This window comes from Harpegnathos saltator, unplaced genomic scaffold, assembly GCF_003227715.2.
Source record: "Harpegnathos saltator strain DR-91 unplaced genomic scaffold, Hsal_v8.6 scaffold238, whole genome shotgun sequence".
Taxonomy (NCBI): domain Eukaryota; kingdom Metazoa; phylum Arthropoda; class Insecta; order Hymenoptera; family Formicidae; genus Harpegnathos; species Harpegnathos saltator.
The window spans coordinates 46,052-57,889 of NW_020230026.1; the positions used below are offsets into that span (position 1 = coordinate 46,052).

General features: G+C 43.7%; 1 long non-coding RNA gene across 1 annotated transcript; it reads left to right on the plus strand.

Moving 5' to 3' along the window:
• The first annotated feature begins 7,406 nt into the window (after positions 1 to 7,406).
• On the plus strand, positions 7,407 to 8,015 carry LOC112588529 (uncharacterized). The gene is made up of 3 exons (XR_003112898.1): positions 7,407 to 7,503; positions 7,743 to 7,825; positions 7,993 to 8,015. It is a non-coding gene; the product is annotated as an uncharacterized LOC112588529 (long non-coding RNA).
• Positions 8,016 to 11,838: the final 3,823 nt, after the last annotated feature.

An 11,838-nucleotide genomic window follows, 5' to 3' on the forward strand; every position in this document is an offset into this window, starting at 1 on the left:
GTTAAGAATAATATCTGTCACGGTACAGAGCGTGGATGAGTTCCACAGGACTCACCGGAAGCAAAACCAACAGGGTGGGTCCAACGATAGAAAGGGTGGGTACTAGAAAATCTAACCTAACCCAACCAGACCGATCCAGGCCTTAAGCCTGGACATGAAATAGAACCTGACCGTCAGCCAGGTCAACCAAGCGATCCTGACTCTCAGGACCTTAAAGTTCGGTCAAAAACACCGACCGAACCCAAAAACACCAGTCATAAGTCGACCGGAGGTGTAAGCACCAGTCGAACGAAGGTAAGAACGAACCAGAGTGCGAGTGCACCAGTAGAAAGTCGGAAATAACCGACTGGAAGTGCAAGCACCAGTCCGTTGTCGGTAAAAAGACGACTGGATACTTCGGTACCAGTCGGCACGTCGGAAAGTTACGATCGGATACTTCGGTACCAGTCGGAAAATCGGAGAGACGACTGGATACTTCGGTACCAGTCGGAATGTCGGAAAGTTACGATCGGATACTTCGGTACCAGTCGGAAAGTCGGAAAAACGACTGGATACTTCGGTACCAGTCGGAACGTCGGAAAGTTACGATCGGACACTTCGGTACCAGTTAAAGATCGATAAATAACGACTGGCCGCGAAACTGCCAGTTAGAAAGAGACGATAGGGCGCGTGGATATTCACGCGGCGCGAGCGATCACCGACTGGTGAGTGTCGGAAGAATAAACCTATATAAAAGAGCTGACTGGTAAAAAATAGAGTTAATAATAAATAAACGTTCCACGAGTGATGAGGGACACATCCACGCATAGCGAGCGGTTCCACGAGTGAACCGCGAAGAAATGAGCATGTAAAAGGGCCACGGGGCTTGCGAATGACCCTCCGAGTGGCTCACAAAGGGTACGCTATTATTTATTATCAATCGAGCGAATGCGACGATTACTTTTAAGTTCGATCCAGAGGCTACCTAAATCCGGTAGCACGCGGAACAGAAAATTGAACGGCGGAAGACAAAGCCCGCCGAAGTAAGGAAAGAGCGCGAGTTCTGCGGAAGCGACAGGCTCGTACGTTCCGCGGGCGACTGGAGACTGGGGAATCCCCACTTTAGAGTCGGTCACGTGACACCTAGGGTATAAAGGGGACCCCCGTACAAAGGATCGAGGAGTCGAGCACCGGATCCCGAGACAGGCGTCGCCTCGTGCGGACCGGAGAGCGTACCGATAACTGCCTACGCGATTGCGTCATTGCACGCATTACGTCGTTGCGTCCTCCCGCGCCGCGCGTGTACCGCGAGTGACACAGCGCAAAAAGGGATTGCAGTGCCTAAGGGATTACCGTACCGAGGGATAGGGACAGCCGCCTCAGACGAAGGGACCGATACCTTCAGGCCGCGCAGGACAGCGTCCTCTCCCCCCTCGCCGACAGGGCGGTAAGTGCGGCGTAGCCGTTCACGTATCCCGCGAGTGATTAGGCCTCGGCAGTGCGCGGACGTTCAATCTCCTCCCGGCGCGTTAATTACCGCGTGTGTGCGGTGCGTCGTTAACCGAGTGCGGCGTCGGTTACGCGGCGGACATCAAAGGCGGTGTCGCGTTACACAAGGCCTTCCGCCATATTGCGTCATACGATCCGAGGATCCCGGCGACCGTTGGCGACCGAGGGTCGCCATCTTGACTACTTTTATACCGAAACCGACTTTATTATAATATATTCGAAGATATATGTACGCCGACGACTGGCGATAAACAATAAATTTTTACATTTTTTATTCACACGTTCATTCGATTCAGTGAATTATTTAATCCCTAATAGTTCGAACAGTCCACTGAAACCCAGTCGGTTTACGAGTTTTGCCACTAATTGGCAAATAAATAAATAATCGCACCAGTACGATCGTCAGCGACTGGTGAGACTTACGAAATCTCGGGCGAGGAAACTCCGCGGACGTGTATTCGAGCAGATTAGCTTCGGTGCCGCGTAGAGAACAAATATTCGAGCCACCCGAGAGAAGCGACGCGAAGGACCAGGGAAAATACGTTTGCCAATGAACGAACGGTCCAGTGATCGAACTTGTGACTTCGGACGATTACAAATTTGCGATTCTCATTCTCTGAATAGATCGTCAGGGGAGTCGCTGCCCCTCGATAGAACACAGCGACTGGCGACCGTGAAGGGCGGAGAGACCGAATCGTAGTGGGACCAGTACCGCGGTACGCGACTGGCCCGAATAAACACGAAACAATACGGGACCAGTATAATCGATCTCGACTGGTGGAACTGGTCGACAGGGTCCGTATTTTAATCCCGTGATCGAAACCCGGTCACAACCTAACCTAACCTAACCATACTAAAAAACCTAACCTAACCTAACCATACTAACCATACTAAAAAAACCTAACCATACTAACCTAACCTAACCATACCTAACCTAACCATACTAAAAAAACCATACTAAAAAAAACCTAACCATACTAAACCTAACCATACTAAACCTAACCATACCAAAGCCATACCAAAACCTAACCTAACCATACCATATCATACCAAAACCATACCATACCATACCATACCATACCCCGGTCGAAGTACCATACGACCATAATAGGATTGAGCTCGCACAAATTTTCTGGGCCGTCGTACCCCGGTCACAATCTAGCCATAAACAACGGTCCGAATATAGTCTGATTACCATTTAGGACCTGACTAGCCATTCGAGTATCAGCCGAGTTCCATATAAGTCCTGACCAACCATTGGAACATCGTTCGATTACCATCTAGGATCTAACCAGCCATCCGGATATCTCCGAGGTACGATCTAGGTCCTGACCTACTATCTAAAGAGGTGATACCATCCGGGAGCCACATAGGAACACCATCGAGGTTACGGGACAAGTCCACCAAGGCAGACCACTTAGAGGACCACGAAGGAGACCACATAGGATCACAAGAAGAATCCCGTATAAGTCGCCGCATAGATCCATGTAGGTTGACCACTCAGGGAACCAATTAAGACCATAAGAGCCACATAGGTAGTCGATTTAGCGAGGTGCCACATAGGTACCACCTAAGAACCATATAGGTCAAAATTAAGTTATTTATAAATTATTGATGTGCGCTGCGTTCTTAACACTTTGGCATTGGAATTTTTATTATTTACAGGTCTAGTTTTGTTTTAGCCACATTTTGTAAAACGTACTTTTGCGCATATATACCTTGTCCGATAAGGTATCCGTCGCCACGAGCCGATTTATTATATTGTTTTTAGTTTAAGAACTATAAAGAATTTTGTGTTTTATATAAAAGCGGGCGACGCATCATGATAGCTACGGTCCTGACGCGAGCATGACAAAGACGTATACAGTGCGTGCCGCGTCCGACTATAGAGCGGACGTGCGGACAAAGGAGGCGCGTAGTGGGGATAACGGTCCGTGGGAAGCGGCGGATCCCGAGGGGGAGAGGAAACGGCCGTAGCGAGCGGCGCAGTAGAGAGCCCTTCCGGGGATAGTTGATTGCGAGACGGCGCAAGCCTCCCGTAAGTACCAGAAATTCCTCGAGCGTGATCGTAAGTTCGTCTATTTCCATTCCGACGTGCTACGCGTAATTGTATAGTGAATCGCGCCATAGATTTATACGTCTACGAGATTGTACCATATAGGTATTCGCGGTCAGTAATACTCGCTAGTGAATAATGTTCACGACTCTGTGACTCCAACGTTCGGGATACGAGAATTGATAAAGGCCTAAAGCGGTTATTTAAGACGCGCGTCGTTAAAGAAGCTTGATGAACGGAAGTCTGATATTTTATATTCCGCAAATACGTCTTAGACCATACGACCACATAGGTCAGCGCGAAGGGCGTGGCCCATTCGAACCGACGTAGCTAGTAACAACAATAATAACTATTATTTCAGGGTAGAGTATAAGAGCGTTATTGTATTTTATAAATATATATGTGATATTGTTTGTTTAACATTTATTCGAGATATACATACGTACCCATCATACCTATCCTCCGTTCGTACACGATCGTATTCCATATAGGTTCCGACTGTAGTAAAGAATCCGTCCAGCGACGCGAACCAGCATTTCATATAGATTTCTTTGATATTAATTCAAACCGAAGGTTTCCTTATTAATCCAAAAAATAAGGTGGCGACCGATAATAAAAGGTGCGTCGGGGGCAAAGCTGAGGCGCGGAACTCGAGACAGACAATTTTAACCAAAAATTTTTCAATTTGTCCATAAATATTAGCTCGGGACCATCGCGGTATTTTCGCGGACCCTTACAGGTGCACCATCCTGTTCATTGGAACCAACCACGTAGGAGTACCATCCCGGTACCAGACTCGCTTCCTAGAGGTCCCATCAAGGTGGACCATCAAGGTAATCAACCGATCCAAGGAGGACACCATAGGGGCTCCGAATAGGAGACCATACAGGTACCATACCGTTTAGGGTACCATCGAGGGATCATAAAGCAAGGCCATACAGGTACCAAACCATAGAGGCACCATACCCTGTAGGGTACCATCGAGGGTCCATACAGGGGGACCATACAGGTATCAAATAGGTACCATATAGGTAAGAGTCACCATATAGGTGAGGTCCAAATTTTATGGGTCACCCGCGCTCCGGTCACAACTTAACGGTTAAATTTTATTTTGGCTTGGCCGAATTTATTAGATTGTTTATTATAACACGCATATGGATTAATATATTCATTATTTTATGTTCTACAAGTAACCACGTATGGTGAGGTGCATATTCGTAATTAACGAGTCTTTATTATTAATAATTTGTTAACTAACTTTAAATCGAATCACGAAACAACCAGCTCACCATCCGTGTTGAAAATTAAGTTTTGCGTATTTTAATTGAAATACTCGAGGTAACTAAGAACCTCTTGATAAGAAATATCGCGTGCGATAATTTATTTATTTACTATCGAATCGTTGGTAACAGCGATAGCGGTAGCGCGCGATAATTTTATAAAAATTTTATTTAGCACAGCGGGGGCCCCGATTAGGTACGAGCCTGACGCATGTATATAGACACGAAGTGCGGCGACCCGCTTTGTAGATAAGGGTCGCCTTTGTAGCGAAAACCGCCGTAGAAAAAAAAAAAAAAAACGAGCAGTAGGGGAAGCCGTTGTGCTTCGAGCAGGCACAAGCCTGCTCAGTCGTTGCTAGGCACGTGAAGTGTGCACAGGAGTCGTTGCTGGACGCGCGAACGGTGCACACACGTGTTGCGGAATATCGTCCCGTAACAAAGGGAATTGCGTCATAGCGTAACGAGAGGTAATCGCGAAACCGGGCGTGGGTGAACACTCGCGGACAGTGCCCAGGATTATCCTGCCGTGCGAAAACCCGAGGGAGTAGGAGGAAAAGCCGCTGGTGACACAGAGCGAGAGAGCTGCTGCATCCCGGCGTTAATCCCCCTACGTGAACGTCTCAGACGTGTAAGTCGCATGCCTCCAGTATCGCGCTAGTATGTTCTGTGATCTCGATCCGTTACGATAACATAGTCAGTAAAAACGCGTAATTGCGAAATAACCACCTAAGGACCTATCGTGATGACCGGGATAATTGAGAACTGACGCATAGCAATCGACTCCGACGATCTGTAATTCGCATGTGCAAAGAGCGTCACCGCGTTTAGTTAGATCCATCGTCGTTAAATAATTAGGATCGAAATTATAGTATTAAATAAAACTTTAAGCTACTACCACACCATACCAACTGTGGTGAGATGCGTTCCTGTGCTGTGCTGCTGGATTATTTCGTTTAAAAATAAGTTCTATTATTAAGTACACTCTATTTACATAACCTTCTTTTATTGCAACAATATATATTTTAATTAACGCGGCTAAACAATTATTTCACATTTACCCGTCCAGTAGTTAGATCCGTGACGACGAAATGAAATATTTTCATTCGCTGACAGCTTACGTTACAGCCTTACAGCCTTACTCTTCCAGCTATTGTAGACGAGCCTTAAGACCGTTAAACAGTCCCTGAGGCTACACAGCTTGGGGACAATCACGAACAGGCGCAACGTACGTACCGAGACGGCGATGGCCGGATGGGAGGCCCCAGCCAATCAGAAGCCGGGAATTCGTCTCCCACCGAAAAGCGGCTACATGCTGCGGCGACGCAAAATGGCCTCCAGTTAGACTCGGGCACTCAAGCCGCACGGACCGCGTCACTCTCCAGCAATATACTGCGTCATTGTCGCGGCGTTAGTAATGTTCGAACGCCTAATTAACGCGGACGCGAGGTCCTCTCATTAGCGAGTGTAGTCTGTATCGACACGCGAAAATTTGCGGCTTCTCGTGTAATTCTGATGACGTGTCTCGACGAAATCGCGAAAAAATATTTCGCGGTCGGGCACGAATTACAAGCTTACGTGTACGCGGACGCGAAAGGCCTATTATCCGAACGACATTAATAGTTTAATTGTGCAGTGTTTAATAGTGCAATGACAGTGTCCGTGACAGTGAGCGATCCGAGGGATTACATTCACAATGAGGGATGAGGCGACGTTCCGAGACACAGGGATTATTTCGGTCGAGGATTATGATGCCGCGAGTAAAGGACACCAGTAAGAATACGACAATGTAAGTCGCATGCATTGAGTACCATGTATTTATTATTTTTATATGATAACTAATCTAAATACGTTAACATGAAATATTATTATCTAAATTTCTATTTTTATAGAAAAAGATAACAATTTAACCAAATAAAAATAAACCAAAATCAAATTATATCATTTTATTTGTATCTTCTCCAAAAATAATGGTATCACAAAATTTGCGTCAAGCATTACAAAATTCCAAGTTTGCTTACTCTCCTTACGGGATTCAAATTTAAATGTCCATTTGTAAAAGAATATTTTCGAAAGCACACAACTGTTGTCTCCGTTTCTTGTTGTCATCTTTTTTCGTCAGCTCTTTCAAGAGCTCCATGTCCTATCTAGACTTTCAATGTCAATGAAGAAAAAAAAAAAAAAAAAAAAAACCGTAGCGAATATTCTCCACTCATTCCGATCAAACATTCTTTCTCTATCGCTGCTTACCAACCAGGAACGCTAAATTTTTGTTCCAGACGTTGCGAGAAGCAAGTCCGGCGGACGCTGATGCCGCACCGGAGGATCTGGTTCGGGCAGAGCAGGGTCGGCCGGAAGGTAAAGTTTACAAGTGTTTTACACATCTTTGTCCAACCCTTTAACATCTTTGCTTTTGCAACTTATTCCTCATCAGCTTTCTTGAAAGCTTCATGTCTCATTTGAATTTTCAATGTTGAAACTAAAATATTGAGATAAATATCCCATATCAAAATATTTCCGTATTTCCGATTTACCTCGATCAAAGATATTCTCTCTCCACCACAGATTATCAACTGGGAAAACTACATTTCTGTTTTAGTTGTTGCGGAAAGTAACAACAATCCGGCAGATGCGGATGCCGTACCGGTGGATCCGGTCGGGCCAAGCAGAGTCGATCGGAAGGTAAAGTTTACAAGTTTCCTATACATCTGTGTTCAACCCTTTACGATCTTTGCCTTTGCAACTTGTTCCTCATCAGCCCTCTTGAAAGTTTCATGTCTCATTTAAATCTTCAATATTGAAATATAAATATTGAGATAAAAATCCCACATCAAAATATTTCCGTATTTTCGATTCGCCCGATCCAAGATATTCTCTCTCTACCGCAGGTTATTAACCGGGAAATTATTTTTCTGTTTCAGTTGTGCGGAAAACAACAGCAATTCGGCGGACGCGGGTGCCGCACCGAAGGATTCGGTTCGGGCCAAGCAGAGTCGGCTTGAAGGTAAGTTTACAAATTTACTATAATCCTCTGTTTGACTCTTGGCGATCTAGAGCTGAGATATAATTTCCGACTCGACTTGAATTACGATCGCAAAGGGTAAACTACAATTTTACTCGCCCGCACTCGTTGGTCTGATCTCATGAACGAATGTGAATTTTTTGTTACAGAGTTGAAGCGGAACGTGGCCGGCTCTGACTGCAAGTCGTTTCGGTGAGTAAATGCAAAATAAAAAGAAAAACAAAATTCCGCATGACGGATATGGTGTGACTAGATGAAATATCGTTCAAGTCAATGCGAATTGCAAATAGATTCTTGCATGTGTGTGTTTGTGACGTTGAATTCAATACATTGCTCGAAACAATTAGGGAATTATTTGTTCGCGATATCCTGCATTACATACGAGATTTAAAATAGTGAATGATTCTCTATTGATATTCAGTCATCTGAATAAGAAATATTCTGTACAACCGCGATGTACAAACACGAAATCGTCATCAGCTGCTTTATTTTTATTTTTCAAGCGGGCCGCAGAGTTATTTAACGATATAATTATTTGACAATATTCAATTGTCCGTGTAAAATATATTCATACGCATAAATGCCGATACCGTTGCTGCTTTTCTTTTATTTGCAAAACAGGCTGTAGAATTATATGGCAATATTGTCCATTCATCACGATCCCTATTGTCTCGAGTAGCGTATAATGCGAGCACAGATTGCGCAAGCGCACGCCGAGCTTGAGGTATCCTCGCTCGCGTGCCTTTGAATATCGCGACCGCGGTTATCAAAATACGCATTTTTACCCGTGCTCCAACAAAGAACACTTAAATTCTCATTTCGCCAAAGCATCGCGAACGTAAGCTTCGTCGTGACGGAACTATCATGCGTGAAAACGTTGCCCCGCTTCTCTATTTTTTGCGTTCCCTTGAAGCGACCGGCTTTTGATTATCTAATCTTTCCTCACGTGCATTCGTGAATATTGCACTCGTAGATATCGATAATACCGCATTTTCGTGACTTTTCCGATGCAATCGCGAAAAGCGCCGTAAAAGTCCGTTGGACGAGTCGATAAATTTTCACACAGTTTTTGCTCCTTGCCGATCGAGTTTATAAAGTCCGTTTCGCAGCGCGTAAAAAGTTTCCACCGATGTCGACATAAAACGTTCGTTATTTAACGCAAATATCGCCGCTCTAATACAAATATCGACCGCGTCGCGAAAGTGTAGCAATCACCGTGGGACGCGCTGCAAGATGAATGCTGCGCGACATGGAGAGCGGTAGCGGACATGGAAGAACATTGGTAGACCTGGTTGGACATTGGCAACGGGACATTACCAACATCATCATTGGTGAGCGTTTGACTCAATACTTACAGAGAGCTCTTTTATTATTATATTGTGCATGCCGCAAATTTTGCCATTGACATTTATAACGAAAAATATATTCCATGAATTATTGCCATATATTATAGCTATATATTATTGCCATATATTGTTGCGATATATTGTTGCCATATATTGGTTGCCGTATATTACTGCTATATATTATTGCCACACATTGCCACGTATTATCCCCATATTATGGCCACCTGAAATCGCGCGAGCAATCGAGAACACTGAATTTACCGGTAATCGCAAAAGCGCGCGGTAGACGTCACAGATTGATGCCAGCAGCCCGCATCAGAGCTGCCCGATAACAATACTCTTGCTACAATTTAACTTTAAACTAAAGCGGTCTCCGATCACAGGAAACGTTCTATCGCGGACTAATCCTTCGAGCAGAATATTCCCGAGAAGCGCTCCTCAGATAAACGCTGCTAGTTATAAGCGAACATGCCCCGTTAGGGCCCCGACGCGGTCTTGTTGTCGCAGAAAATTAGGAAGAAAGGAGCTAAACATCCGACACCGTTGTGAAAAGAAGGACGATGACGTCCCTTCGCGAGTAAAATACTAAGCCCTTGCGAACGCGAACGTCAAATTCCACCACGGCTGCGAACGTCCTCCGACCAGTTTCTTCGCGGAAACGGCTCAAAACCTAGGAACGCGCTTTCGCCACAATATAGTCCTATATTAACCGTATTCACGCCATAAACATCGACTTCCAACTCCAAGTAGAAACGAAAATATCAACATTAAAATTAAAGAATTAAACTAAAATTATATTTAAATTTAAACATGTAATCTTCGGTATCTCATAAACGACTCAAAAAAACAGGTACACGCTTTTGCCCTAAATCTCGACACTCAATTCACAATAGAAGCGGAGATATTAACGGTACAAGCTGAAAAATTTTAATCTCCGATATCTCCTAAACGGTTAGATACAGGCCTGGCTCTGGCACCAAATTAAAGTCCTCTCAAAACCCTACATTTTGCCGTAAATGGCGACTCTCTACTCCCAGTAGAAGCGGAGATATCAACGGAGAAAGGTTGGAAAACTTTAACCTTCGATATCTCCTAAACGGTTAGAGATACAGGCCTGGTTCTGGCACCAAATTAAAGTCCTCTCAAAAACCTACATTTTTCCATAAATTACGACTCTCTGCTCCCAGTAGAAGCGGAGATATCAATGGTACAAGTTTCAAAACTTTAACCTTCGATATCTCCTAAACGGCTCAAGATACAGGAACGCGCTTCTACCACAATATAATCCTATATCAACACTGTTCTCACCACCATAAATCTCGACTCCCTGTTCCTAGTAGGTACGGAGATATTTACTGTACAAATTAAGAATTTTAAACTTCGATATTTCCTAAACGGTTAAAGATACAGTAAAGGGCCTTTTATCTCCTAGACGTCTCAACATACAGGAGCTCGTTTTTGTCGCAATATGTGTCCTATGTCAACCCTATTCTCACCATAAATCTCAACTCTCAATTCTTGGTAGATACGGAGATATTTGGAGTACAAGTTAAAAATTTTAACCTTCAGTATCTCGTAAACGTTTAGATATACAGAAAAGAGTTTTCATCTCCTGAGTGGCTCAAGATACAGGAACGTGCTTGTTTGAAAAATATGCTGTGGTAATGAAAAATTTAGCATGCACTCTTGATTTGCTTCAGGGAGGAAACTATTGTTATTTAGGTTACGTCTTGCCAGCTTTGCTGCAACTTATAATTAATTTGCAGACGCTTCACGGATTACCTAGTTGCGAACCCTTGATAAATTCTCTAATAGATAGGATTAGAAAAAGTTGTGGAATACTATATTGAATTTCGACAGTATATGCAGTAAACCTTACATTATTTCATCTGTGACTGTTCCTAAACTTTAGTTGAAATGGCTAAACTTGATTTCAGGGAGCATGGATTTTTTCAAAAAAACGACCTGAATCACGAATGTTGTAAAAATTTGCTTATTAGAGAAAGAAAAAGATATGCGTATTTAATAAATGAAAGCAAAAATATCTTCTGATAACTGTTCAGCATCTTCTGTGGAAGATGAACAATTGTTTAAATTTTTTAGAGGACGAAAGTCACGTGGAAGCAGTTGACATTGCCATCGGCATAGCAGTTCTTTCTTATTCGTCAACGAAGGAAAAAGATGTCACATCGATAGCGACTCTCATATGAAACATTTGTTTTTAAAGTTCCACACGATTATATCATCATGCGGCACCGGTTGAGCGTTTACTTAGTATTGCGATGTCGCTATTTAATATTGCGGCGAAATAGAATTAAGTGTCAATATGTTTGAGGCATTTTTATTATTGGTAAAACTATCGACAATTTATTTGCTACACTCGTTACATTTCAAGAGGAAAATCCGTCCGTTTTTAAAACAATATTCTCCAAAAAGAAAGCCGGTCAATTAGACATATCACGCGCAATTATTACATGCGACGAGTCCCAAATGAAGATAAGTTATTAATGTAATTGATCTTGTTGTTAATTACCGATACCCGAAAGAGTTCCCTCGCCCCGTGCTTCTCAGCTAAGCCATGGCGCAACACACGCGACAAATCATTCGCGACCCGGAACAAATATATTATTCAGGTACATGCTAATTATT